We start from the raw sequence: 13,351 nt of genomic DNA on the forward strand, positions 1-13,351 counted from the left end.
CTTCATAGTGCTCCAGCTGAGAGGGCAGTGTGGGGCAGTTTTGGGGGCAGAGCTTACATTAGTGTGTGTGTGTGTGTGTGTGTGTGTGTGTGTGTGTGTGTGTGTGTGTGTGTGTGTGTGTGTGTTATCAAGCCTGTGACAGATGTATACCTCTTGACTTCCTGTTGATTACTAGGGAACACAGAGGGGTTAGATAGTCCTCAACCTTCCCCCATGGCTTTAACTACGCCCCTTCAGCCGCAAGCCTGTCCTCCAGAGATAGAGCGACGTGTGTGTGTGTGTGTGTGTGTGTGTGTGTGTGTGTGTGTGTGTGTGTGTGTGTGTGTGTGTGTGTGTGTGTGTGTTTGTGTGTGTGTGTGAGAGAGAGAGAGAGGAGCATCAGACAATGTCAGCATGACGGACCAGCTTGAAGCCGTAGGTGAGAATAGAGCATTCTACTGTACTATTGGCTGTTTCTGGCCTCGATTATTTGATCGTATTCAGAGTTTGCCACTGAGACGCTTGTCTACGCAATGGAATAAAAACTAAAATGGGTGACTGTTTAAAAATGGCTGACTTTTTCTCACAGTAGTGAGTTTATATCTCAAGTGAGCTTTAGTTTAATTCTGCTAAATGTAGACACAAACAAAGGAATGAACTGTCTCACAGGACCACGTGTTACACATATAAACATACAGTATATAAATACACACAGCGCAACTATAACCTTTTCATCCCACAATTCTGGCTTACTTTCTCGCAATTGACTTTTTCATCATTAATTAAACAAATATAAAAGGTAATTGCAACTTTTTATATCATTATTCTGACTTTTTTCCTCACAATTCTAAGTTTACATCCCACACTTTACGTTATTCTCCAAATTCTAAGTTTACATCCCACACTTTACGTTTTTCTCCAAATTCTAAGTTTACATCCCACAATTTCTGTTATTCTCCAAATTCTAAGCTTACATCCCACAATTTACGTTATTCTCCAAATTCTAAGTTTACATCCCACAATTTACGTTATTCTCCAAATTCTAAGTTTACATCCCACAATTTACGTTATTCTCCAAATTCTAAGCTTACATCCCACAATTTACGTTATTCTCCAAATTCTAAGCTTACATCCCACAATTTACGTTATTCTCCAAATTCTAAGCTTACATCCCACAATTTACGTTATTCTCCAAATTCTAAGCTTACATCCCACAATTTACGTTATTCGCCAAATTCTAAGTTTACATCCCACAATTTACATTATTCTCCAAATTCTAAGTTTACATCCCACAATTTACGCTATTCTCCAAATTCTAAGTTTACGTCCCACAATTTACATTATTCTCCAAATTCTAAGCTTACATCCCACAATTTACGTTATTCTCCAAATTCTAAGTTTACATCCCACAATTTACATTATTCTCCAAATTCTAAGTTTACATCCCACAATTTACATTATTCTCCAAATTCTAAGCTTACATCCCACAATTTACATTATTCTCCAAATTCTAAGTTTACGTCCCACAATTTACGCTATTCTCCAAATTCTAAGTTTACATCCCACAATTTACATTATTCTCCAAATTCTAAGCTTACGTCCCACAATTTACGTTATTCTCCAAATTCTAAGTTTACATCCCACAATTTACGCTATTCTCCAAATTCTAAGTTTACATCCCACAATTTACATTATTCTCCAAATTCTAAGCTTACATCCCACAATTTACGTTTTTCTCCAAATTCTAAGTTTACATCCCACAATTTACGTTTTTCTCCAAATTCTAAGTTTACATCCCACAATTTACGTTATTCTCCAAATTCTAAGTTTACATCCCACAATTTACGTTATTCTCCAAATTCTAAGTTTACATCCCACAATTTACGTTATTCTCCAAATTCTAAGCTTACATCCCACAATTTACATTATTCTCCAAATTCTAAGCTTACATCCCACAATTTACGTTTTTCTCCAAATTCTAAGTTTACATCCCACAATTTACATTATTCTCCAAATTCTAAGTTTACATCCCACAATTTACATTATTCTCCAAATTCTAAGTTTACATCCCACAATTTACATTATTCTCCAAATTCTAAGTTTACATCCCACAATTTACATTATTCTCCAAATTCTAAGCTTACATCCCACAATTTACGTTTTTCTCCAAATTCTAAGTTTACATCCCACAATTTACATTATTCTCCAAATTCTAAGTTTACATCCCACAATTTACATTATTCTCCAAATTCTAAGCTTACATCCCACAATTTACATTATTCTCCAAATTCTAAGTTTACATCCCACAATTTACATTATTCTCCAAATTCTAAGCTTACATCCCACAATTTACGTTTTTCTCCAAATTCTAAGTTTACATCCCACAATTTACATTATTCTCCAAATTCTAAGCTTACATCCCACAATTTACGTTTTTCTCCAAATTCTAAGTTTACATCCCACAATTTACGTTTTTCTCCAAATTCTAAGTTTACATCCCACAATTTACATTATTCTCCAAATTCTAAGCTTACATTCCACAATTTACATTATTCTCCAAATTCTAAGCTTACATCCCACAATTTACGTTTTTCTCCAAATTCTAAGTTTACATCCCACAATTTACATTATTCTCCAAATTCTAAGCTTACATTCCACAATTTATGTTATTCTCCAAATTCTAAGTTTGCATCCCACAATTTACGTTACTCTCCAAATTCTAAGCTTACATCCCACAATTTACGTTATTCTCCAAATTCTAAGTTTACATCCCACAATTTACGTTATTCTCCAAATTCTAAGCTTATATCCCACAATTTACGTTATTCTCCAAATTCTAAGTTTACATCCCACAATTTATGTTATTCTCCAAATTCTAAGTTTACATCCCACAATTTACATTATTCTCCAAATTCTAAGCTTACATCCCACAATTTACGTTATTCTCCAAATTCTAAGCTTACATCCCACAATTTACATTATTCTCCAAATTCTAAGTTTACATCCCACAATTTACATTATTCTCCAAATTCTAAGCTTACATCCCACAATTTACGTTATTCTCCAAATTCTAAGCTTACATCCCACAATTTACGTTATTCTCCAAATTCTAAGCTTACATCCCACAATTTACGTTATTCTCCAAATTCTAAGCTTACATCCCACAATTTACATTATTCTCCAAATTCTAAGCTTACGTCCCACAATTTACATTATTCTCCAAATTTTAAGCTTACATCCCACAATTTACGTTATTCTCCAAATTCTAAGCTTACATCCCACAATTTACGTTATTCTCCAAATTCTAAGCTTACATCCCACAATTTACGTTATTCTCCAAATTCTAAGCTTACATCCCACAATTTACGTTATTCTCCAAATTCTAAGTTTACATCCCACAATTTCTGTTATTCTCCAAATTCTAAGCTTACATCCCACAATTTACGTTATTCTGCAAATTCTAAGTTTACATCCCACAATTTACATTATTCTCCAAATTCTAAGTTTACATCCCACAATTTACGTTATTCACCAAATTCTAAGTTTACATCCCACAATTTACATTATTCTCCAAATTCTAAGTTTACATCCCACAATTTACGTTATTCTCCAAATTCTAAGTTTACATCCCACAATTTACATTATTCTCCAAATTCTAAGTTTACATCCCACAATTTACATTATTCTCCAAATTCTAAGTTTACATCCCACAATTTACATTATTCTCCAAATTCTAAGTTTACATCCCACAATTTACATTATTCTCCAAATTCTAAGTTTACATCCCACAATTTACGTTATTCTCCAAATTCTAAGTTTACATCCCACAATTTACATTATTCTCCAAATTCTAAGCTTACATCCCACAATTTACATTATTCTCCAAATTCTAAGTTTACGTCCCACAATTTACGCTATTCTCCAAATTCTAAGTTTACATCCCACAATTTACATTATTCTCCAAATTCTAAGCTTACATCCCACAATTTAAATTATTCTCCAAATTCTAAGCTTACGTCCCACAATTTACGTTATTCTCCAAATTCTAAGTTTACATCCCACAATTTACGCTATTCTCCAAATTCTAAGCTTACGTCCCACAATTTACGCTATTCTCCAAATTCTAAGTTTACATCCCACAATTTACACTTTTCTCCAAATTCTAAGTTTACATCCCACAATTTACGTTATTCTTCAGAATTCTAAGTTTACATCCCACAATTTACGTTATTCTTCAGAATTCTAAGTTTACATCCCACAATTTATGTTTTTCTGAAAATTCTAAGTTTACATCCCACAATTTACGGTTTTCTCCAAATTCTAAGTTTACATCCCACAATTTATGTTTTTCTGAAAATTCTAAGTTTACATCCCACAATTTACGGTTTTCTCCAAATTCTAAGTTTACATCCCACAATTTATGGTTTTCTCCAAATTCTAAGTTTACATCCCACAATTTACGGTTTTCTCCAAATTCTAAGTTTACATCCCACAATTTATGTTATTCTTCAGAATTCTAAGTTTCCCACAATTGTGACTTTTTGGCATTAAATAAACAAATATAAAAAAGGTATTTGCGACTTCACAATTGACTTTTTTCCTTAGAATTGTTAGGAAAAAAAACCTTTTATTTTTTATTCCGTGGCAGAAACAAGCTTCTATACTGATATTAATCAAAGCTGCTTTCAGACTGACTGTGGAGTGGTGTGTAGAAAAGAGAGTGCACCGTAAACCCATGTTTACTCAGTGTGTTGAAGAGCTGCGTCTCCCAGCATGATCTTATCTACAACACGTGATCGCGGTGCGTTTCTAAACGTGTGTAGCCTCGTCTGTAAACATCTCCAACTCTCAGCATGTCGAGTTGATCCTCGAACGCTTCTGGAGCAACTAAGCACATGTTCAGCTACAGCCGGCTTGAGCTGTAGATAAGGCCTCATGTCGCTCTGACAGCTAAAAGCTGAAGACTGAGCCTGAGTTTGACCCCCACACACATTAGAAGATTAACCTTTGTGTACCGTTTCAATGGCACAATCCCTTCCTGGGACGAGTGTTTCCATGGTGACCATACTTTTAGCGACCTCAGGACTTTTGTAAGCTAATGTGTTCCTATATTCCACATTTTCCATGCTTGATGCGAGCGCATGTAATATGAACACACTCTCTCTAGGTTCAGCTTCTCATCCCCAGAGGTGGACAGTAACTAAGCTCATTTACTCGAGTACTGTACTTAAGTACACTTTTTAAATATCTGTACATTAACTTGAGTACTGTACTTAAGTACACTTTTTAAATATCTGTACATTAACTCGAGTACTGTACTTAAGTACACTTTTTAAATATCTGTACTTTAACTCGAGTACTGTACTTAAGTACACTTTTTAAATATCTGTACATTAACTTGAGTACTGTACTTAAGTACACTTTTTAAATATCTGTACATTAACTCGAGTACTGTAGTTTATGACACATCTTAAATATCTGTACATTAACTCGAGTACAGTACTTAAGTACACTTTTTAAATATCTGTACTTTAACTCGAGTACTGTACTTAAGTACACTTTTTAAATATCTGTATTTTAACTCGAGTACTGTACTTAAGTACACTTTTTAAATATCTGTACATTAACTCGAGTACTGTACTTAAGTACACTTTTTAAATATCTGTACTTTAAGTCGAGTACTGTAGTTTATTACATTTCTTAAATATCTGTACATTAACTCGAGTACTGTACTTAAGTACACTTTTTAAATATCTGTACTTTAACTCGAGTACTGTACTTAAGTACACTTTTTAAATATCTGTACTTTAACTCGAGTACTGTACTTAAGTACACTTTTTAAATATCTGTACTTTAACTCGAGCACTGTACTTAAGTACACTTTTTAAATATCTGTACTTTAACTCGAGTACTGTACTTAAGTACACTTTTTAAATATCTGTACTTTAAGTCGAGTACTGTAGTTTATTACATTTCTTAAATATCTGTACATTAACTCGAGTACTGTGCTTAAGTACACTTTTTAAATATCTGTATTTAAACTCGAGTACTGTACTTAAGTACACTTTTTAAATATCTGTACATTAACTCGAGTACTGTACTTAAGTACACTTTTTAAATATCTGTACTTTAAGTCGAGTACTGTACTTAAGTACACTTTTTAAATATCTGTACTTTAAGTCGAGTACTGTAGTTTATTACATTTCTTAAATATCTGTACATTAACTCGAGTACTGTAGTTTATTACATTTCTTAAATATCTGTACTTTAACTCGAGTACTGTACTTAAGTACACTTTTTAAATATCTGTACTTTAACTCGAGTACTGCTTTTTAAATATCTGTACATTAACTCGAGTACTGTGCTTAAGTACACTTTTTAAATATCTGTACCTTAACTCGAGTACTGTACTTAAGTACACTTTTTAAATATCTGTACATTAACTCGAGTACTGTAGTTTATTACACATCTTAAATATCTGTACATTAACTCGAGTACTGTATTTAATTACACTTTTTGGGTATCAGTACATTAACTGGAGTAATGTACTTAATAGGGGTGTAACGATTCATCTACTACATCAATGTATCGATTTATATTCCTATGATCCAACTACATCGATCTGTGCTCGGCAAGTTGGCCTTCCGGACGACATATATCGACCTAATATCGTTTTAAAAGGTATTCAATCGATTGTATCGATAATGGCAAATAACGCATTTGATTTAAGCACTTCAGACTTTATATGGGTGTTTTTTCTTAGCACTTGTAATGATACAGGCGTTAAACGTTACTCAGTCTGCCTATGTGTGACGTCACGCGCCAGCAGCAGCACAAAGATAACAAAACATAACATGGCGGATGACAGAGGAGCCAACGAGCGAGACATTATCAGGCCACCGCGGTCCAGTGTGAGAAAACACTTTGGCTTTAGTAAAGATGGAGATGTTCTAAAGAAGTCGCTCGCTGTTTGTAGTAGTAGCACGTTCAGCCGCTGCTCATTCAACCTGAAGAGATGTTAGTCGCAGTTTATTTTTAATAATAATATTGTAATATTTTTATGTTGATAAACGAGCAGAAGTAGCAGTAGCAGTATGTTGGTTGCACTTACTGTACTTTTATTGAAAATGAGAGCAGAAAAGGTGAACTTCCTGTTAATTCAACCTAAACTGTTGGTTGCACTTTATTCAAATAAAATGTGAAGACATTTGCCATTAATTGTTTACTTGTGTGTTTATATCCATAATTAATTGATATCTGATTCCCTTAAAAGAAACAACAGGAGTCTAGGAAACTTCACCTGCACGTGTTTATTTCAGTCACAAGGATTAGAATTTTTGGCTAAAGGTTACTGAACGGATTTCAAGTCACTGAATCGTTTCGGCTCGTATCGTTCTAAATGAACCAATATCGTCCTTGAATCGTATCGACAACCTCAAATCATGATATCGAGTCAAAGCAATCGAATTGTTGTTCAAACGAATCGTTACACCCCTAGTACTTAAGTATCTGTACTTTGAGTATAATTTTTTCTGTAAACTTATGACTTTTACTCCACTACATTTCTATCAGGGTCCTCAAAGTTGAAAATCATTTCTGCAGCAGCTTTTAAAGACAGTGGAAGATATTTTTCTTCTTTAAAAGATAAAAAAAAAAAAAAAAATTAAGATCAGTTTATAGCAAAATGGAAGACGGTTCCTCAGCACAGTGTGTGGTCATGGCCATACTTAGAGAGCATGTTTCATTTTTTCTCAAAAGATTAAAGATTGGTTTAGTTGGCATAACACTTGATGCATGTCTCATAAAATGTAAACATCTAGGAGAAAGAGAAGCATAAATAATTGGGAGAATATCAGATGTGTATCAGTGTATTGGATCCGTGCATTCGGCCTTAAAGTGACAGCAGCTTTATAAAGAGCTTTGTAACTTTAGTATTTAAATGAGTTTAAGTTAGTCGTATGCTAGAAAGATGGAGCATCACTGACTGGCTTAAACCATGATGGCATAATGTGCATTTATACAACACAATGCATTGACATCAAAGAGAAAATGTACTTAAAAGTACTTTTAAAAACAAATACTTCTGTACTTTTACTTAAGTAAAAATCATTTTTTAGAACTTTCACTAGTAATATTTGACCAGTAGTAATATTAATTTTACTCAAGTATTGCATGCATGACGTGCAAATGCACCGAGGCATCTTTTAACAGCGTGCATTATTTGTCAGTCTATAATGTCCTCGTCATTGATTGGCCGCCTCTGCGTTAAGTGGCTTACCATTGACCTGGGTCACAATTGATTATTTGAGATTCCCAGCTGTATAATTGTCATTTATCGGGCGCTTGTCAGTCGAGGAGCGTCAGACTATGAAGTGGACTAATGCAATTGAGATGTTTGCATGTGTAATTGAATCATTGATTTGTTTTGACAAGCCCAAGTATGCTAATCTCCTCAGAATGTGCAGATTATGTTGTTATTAATTCTGTTATATTGTGACTTGCTGATTGAGCTTTTCTCTTGAAGCAGTGCTGGAGAAACTGACGCCTGTAAGCTGATCTTGATGTAAGATGCTCTTGGCGCTGTTGAGTTGATGTGTGCATTTGTAAGCCATGATTTACTTCTTTATTGGTCGATATGTGAAGTGATGACAGAGAGAGATGTGAAATGTGCTTAGCAAACGAACGGCTCGAGACGGGCCGGAGGAGACGAGGCTTTATGGAACGGTGTGTCCTGCAGTGGACGGCATCAGACTGGGCTGGAGGTTCAGACGGGCACCGAATGCTTATGAACAGAAGCGTTATTATGGGAATAAAGATCGATCGGTCTGTTGAGAAATATAGTCAAAAGAAAGAATGTAGTCACAATTTGAAATGTGATTATAGTAATAACAAATTACAACAAATTTAATGTGTATTTTTTTTTATTTTTTTAAAGAATTTAAGTGTGTGTGTGTGTGTGTGTGTGTGTGTGTGTATGTGTGTACTCAATGTGTGTGAATATAAATACAAACACACACACACACATTTTGTATATATACACACATATATGTGTGTGTGTGTGTGTGTGTGTGTGTGTGTGTGTGTGTGTGTGTGTGTGTGTGTGTGTGTGTGTGTGTGTATATATATACACACACAATCAATCAATCAATCAACTTTATTTATATAGCGCTTTTACAATCACGATTGTGTCAAAGCAGCTTCACAGTGTCAAACAGGATAATATTGCGACAAAATTAGATTTGGCTGTACAGTCGTACTGGAGAAAACAGTGATGTTATCAGCTTATTTTAATTTATCATATAGCGACAATGTTGGCAGATCAGTATTATAGTTTATAGAATTAAATAAGACCTAATTCATATATTTTATTTGTATAATAAGTTGAATAACTTTAATCATATTTTTAGTGTCCCCAACTGAGCAAGCCAAGCCAAAGGCGACAGTGGCAAGGAACCAAAACTCCATCAGGGCGTGATGGAGAAAAACACACACACACACACACATATACATATATATATATAGTGTGTCTATATATGTATAGATATGTGTATATATATATATGTGTGTGTGTGTAATCAATGTGTGTGAATATAATACACACACACATTTTATATATATATATATATATATATATATAGTGTGTCTATATATGTATAGATATGTATATATAATAATAATAATAATATTACATTTTATTTATAATGCACTTTATATTGAACAAAATCTCAAAGTGCTACAGAATTAAAAAACAATCAAAAACAATAAATAAATAAGTAAATTAATAAAATAAAATAAATAAAACTGAAAAATAAAATAAAATAAAGAAGTAACAAGTCAATTAAAAGCTCTGCTAAAAATGTGTGTGTTTGTGTATATATATATTATATATATAGTGTGTCTATATATGTGTGTATATATATATATATATATATATATATATATATATATATATATATATATATATATATGTATATGTATATATATATATATATATATATATATATATATATATATATATATATATATACACATATATATATACACACACACACATTTAGAATATATATACACACACATTTTGTATGTATTACATATATATATATGTGTGTGTGTATGTATGTATGTGTGTGTGTGTGATAATGTAGTTTAAACACACTGATCTGTTAATATATATTTACACACACACACACACACACACACACACACACACACACACACACACACACACACACACACACACACAGAGAGAGAGAGAGAGAGAGAGAGAGAGAGAGAGAGAGCATCAGTCGGGCCTGCGCTTGTCTATTGTTCGCTCAGCGCGTGAACACAAAGACTCTTGAGGCGGGTTCATCGAGCACGAGCGCCGCGGGACCTTCAGCTCGAGGCCTCGCGCGAGTCAAACCGGACGATTCTACCTCAATAACACCGATATTCTCATGGTTTACCGGCGATATCCATGAGTCCCCGCGCCCCGGGATCCACATAAAGCCCGTCTGGAGTCGCGCGATCCTCCGTTACGTCAGTGCTTCAGGTAAAGCGGAGGGGGTTTATTTACACGGCTTTAATGGGACGGTTAACTCTTATTTTAACAGACCGAGTGCTTTTTATTTCACTTTCACCGCCGGCTTTTATTTTGACAGGTTTTACGGTTCTATCCTATCTTGTTTTGGTGTTTTATTTCAACGGTGCGGTGTTTTATTGCGCTGTTAGCATTAGCCGTTAGCCTCGGGCCTCATCACAGGGCTTTATTTACGAATAATCACACTCGTTGACTTCTGTAATGCCAGTTTTCTGATATTAACGCCTGTCTGCTCACTGAACGTGTGTGAGAGTGTGTGATAATGTAGTGTAAACACACACTGATCTGTTCATTTGGACTCATGACCAAACAATCTGAGGTTTATTCCACAATAAAGACCCTCACGTTGTGTTTACCTCGGGAGTAAACACTTTAATCTGCACTTTATTGAGTGACAATATGTTTAAAACGTTTTAAACCCTTGTTGTCTTTTAAATAACATGCATTTATTTCCTTAAAATATGCTATTTTCTGAATTATACAAATGCATGATGCTTAATTTGTCTCATAAACCCATTTATAAATCATCCCAATCCGTGTGCTTTGACACTAGCTGTTATTGATGTGTGTGTGTGTGTTCCTTGTTTGGCAATACTTGTGAGAGCACACATGTCCTCACTTATATAGTAAAATATGAAAACAACTCACTAGTTTGACATTGGACTGGTCCTCATTAGTTTAAAAGGCTTATAAACCGGCCAAAACAAGTTTTTATTTAAATCTACTGGTTTGCACGTTTCTGGGATTGGGAGGTTTAGGAATAGGGTGTGTGTGTGTGTGTGTGTGTGTGTGTGTGTGTGTGTGTGTGTGTGTGTGTGTGATGGGGAAATATCCCTGTATCAGCAGCTGTGAAGGAGCTCTCTGGTATTTTCCTCTTAATTCGCAGTAATTTCCATTGACTGATCTGTTCATTTGGTCTCATGACCAGACAATCTGCTGTTTATTCCACAATAAAGACCCTCACGTTGTGTTTACCTCACGAGAAAACGCTTTAAACTGCACTTAAGTGAGAACATGTTTAAAACATTTTAAACTCGTGTTGTCTTTTAAATAACATCCATTTGTTTCCTTATAACATACATTTTCTGAATTATGCACATGCATGATCACAATCCGTGTGTTTTGACACAAGCTCTTATTATTAGTAGGCTTGTTTTTGTGACATATGAGGACCCAAATGTGTATAATGCCATGGGTATGACACAGGTATTACAGGAGAGGGTGAAATATGAGGACATTACCCATGGCCCCACTTTACAAAAGGCTTATAAATCACACAGGAGGAGTTTTTATGAGAAAGTACAAATGCAGAATGTTTCCTGTGATGGGTAGGTTTAGAGGCAGTGTGTGTGTGTGTGTGTGTGTGTGTGTGTGTGTGTGTAATGGGGAAATATCCCTGTATCAGCAGAGCTCTGTAAAGGAGCTCTCTGGTATTTTCCTCTTAATTCGCAGTAATTCCCGTTTACTGGAAGCCATCAGCATCATCTCGAGGGTCTCTGTGGTGTTGTGGTGAAAACAGTCATTAGCAGATCATATGATCATCCTTTCCCACTTTTCACATGCCATGCTCCATTAGCCACGACATCTGCAACATGTCTGTATGTAATTTGTATGTTTCGAGCTGTAACGACTGTCCTATATGCACTCAACTTATCATGTGGCACATTTAGATGGGAATTAGATTATGGCCACATTGTAGCCTGAAGTAGTGTGTGTGTGTGTGTGTGTGTGTGTGTGTGTGTGTGAGAGAGATGGTGCTGATGTTTTCAAGAAAGCAATTTACTGCACGGGAAGTTTGTTGTTTGATTTGATTTAGAAAGTCATTAAGCAGCAGTCGAATTATATCTCGTAATGGGACGCTCTTAAAGGGATAGTTCACCCAAAAAAATGTAATTCTCTCATTAATTCTTCACCCGTAAGTCCTTCGGAACCACCCGTAGACGGCTATTTAAAGGGTCCATAACACACACTAGTCTCGTGTTAATCTTGAGTATCTGTAGAGTAGTGTTGATCCTTCATATCTCACAAGAGTCTTTAGTTTATTATATTTATAAAAGACAGATACACAGAACCGATTCTTTCTGAAAACAGCCGAGCTTGAGGAGGCGTGCAGTGGGCGGAGCTAAAGAAACACACACATGGTTGTTTTTGTGAAATGTGGGGACATTCCATTGGTGTAATGTTTTTTATACTGTACAAACTGTACATTCTATCCCCCTACACAGCCCCTAAATCTACCCATCACACACACACACACACACATTCTGCATTTTTACTTTCTCATAAAAACTCCTCCTGTGTGATTTATAAGCCTTTTGTAAAGTGGGGCCATGGGTAATGTCCTCATATTTCACCCTCTCCTGTAATACCTGTGTCATACCCATGGCATTATACACATTTGGGTCCTCATATGTCACAAAACATGCCCACACACACACACACCTTATACGTTGGTGTTGTTCAAATTATATGCACTTGCGCGTCGATTGCCAACAAAACACACACATCTGATGGAGTTTCTCTCCCGCCTGCGGATCCCACTCATGATCGGGAACACACAAACACACTTGCAGAACTCCGGAAACACAAACTGCATCCCCTGTTCCTTTAACGCTGGGTTATTTGGGAAGCTGAACAGGGTGATCTTCCCCTCTCTCTCACACACACACACACACACACACACACACACACACACACACACACTTCTTTAGTGACATTGTTGATCTCGTGTCTAAAAACACAACACCAGCGACGCCGACGGCTCCTGTAACCCCAACCAAGCTTGATTTTGTG

The 13,351-nt window shown here is 35.3% G+C and overlaps 1 protein-coding gene across 4 annotated transcripts in view; it reads left to right on the forward strand.

The window, feature by feature from the left end:
* ldb1b (LIM-domain binding 1b) overlaps positions 1 to 13,351 on the forward strand; it is a 62,397-nt gene that overhangs the window by 23,049 nt on the left and 25,997 nt on the right. Inside the window, exon 1 of one of the 4 annotated variants that reach the window (XM_067431023.1) lies at positions 396 to 418. The exons of 2 other annotated variants lie outside the window; for them this stretch is intronic. The gene's annotated coding sequence lies outside the window, so the exon portion shown is untranslated. Of the gene's footprint in view, positions 1 to 395; positions 419 to 10,260; positions 10,511 to 13,351 lie in introns of those variants that run through there. One more of the 4 variants, XM_067431024.1, reaches the window with a different exon arrangement.

Source organism: Pseudorasbora parva, chromosome 22, assembly GCF_024679245.1.
Source record: "Pseudorasbora parva isolate DD20220531a chromosome 22, ASM2467924v1, whole genome shotgun sequence".
Lineage (NCBI taxonomy): Eukaryota > Metazoa > Chordata > Actinopteri > Cypriniformes > Gobionidae > Pseudorasbora > Pseudorasbora parva.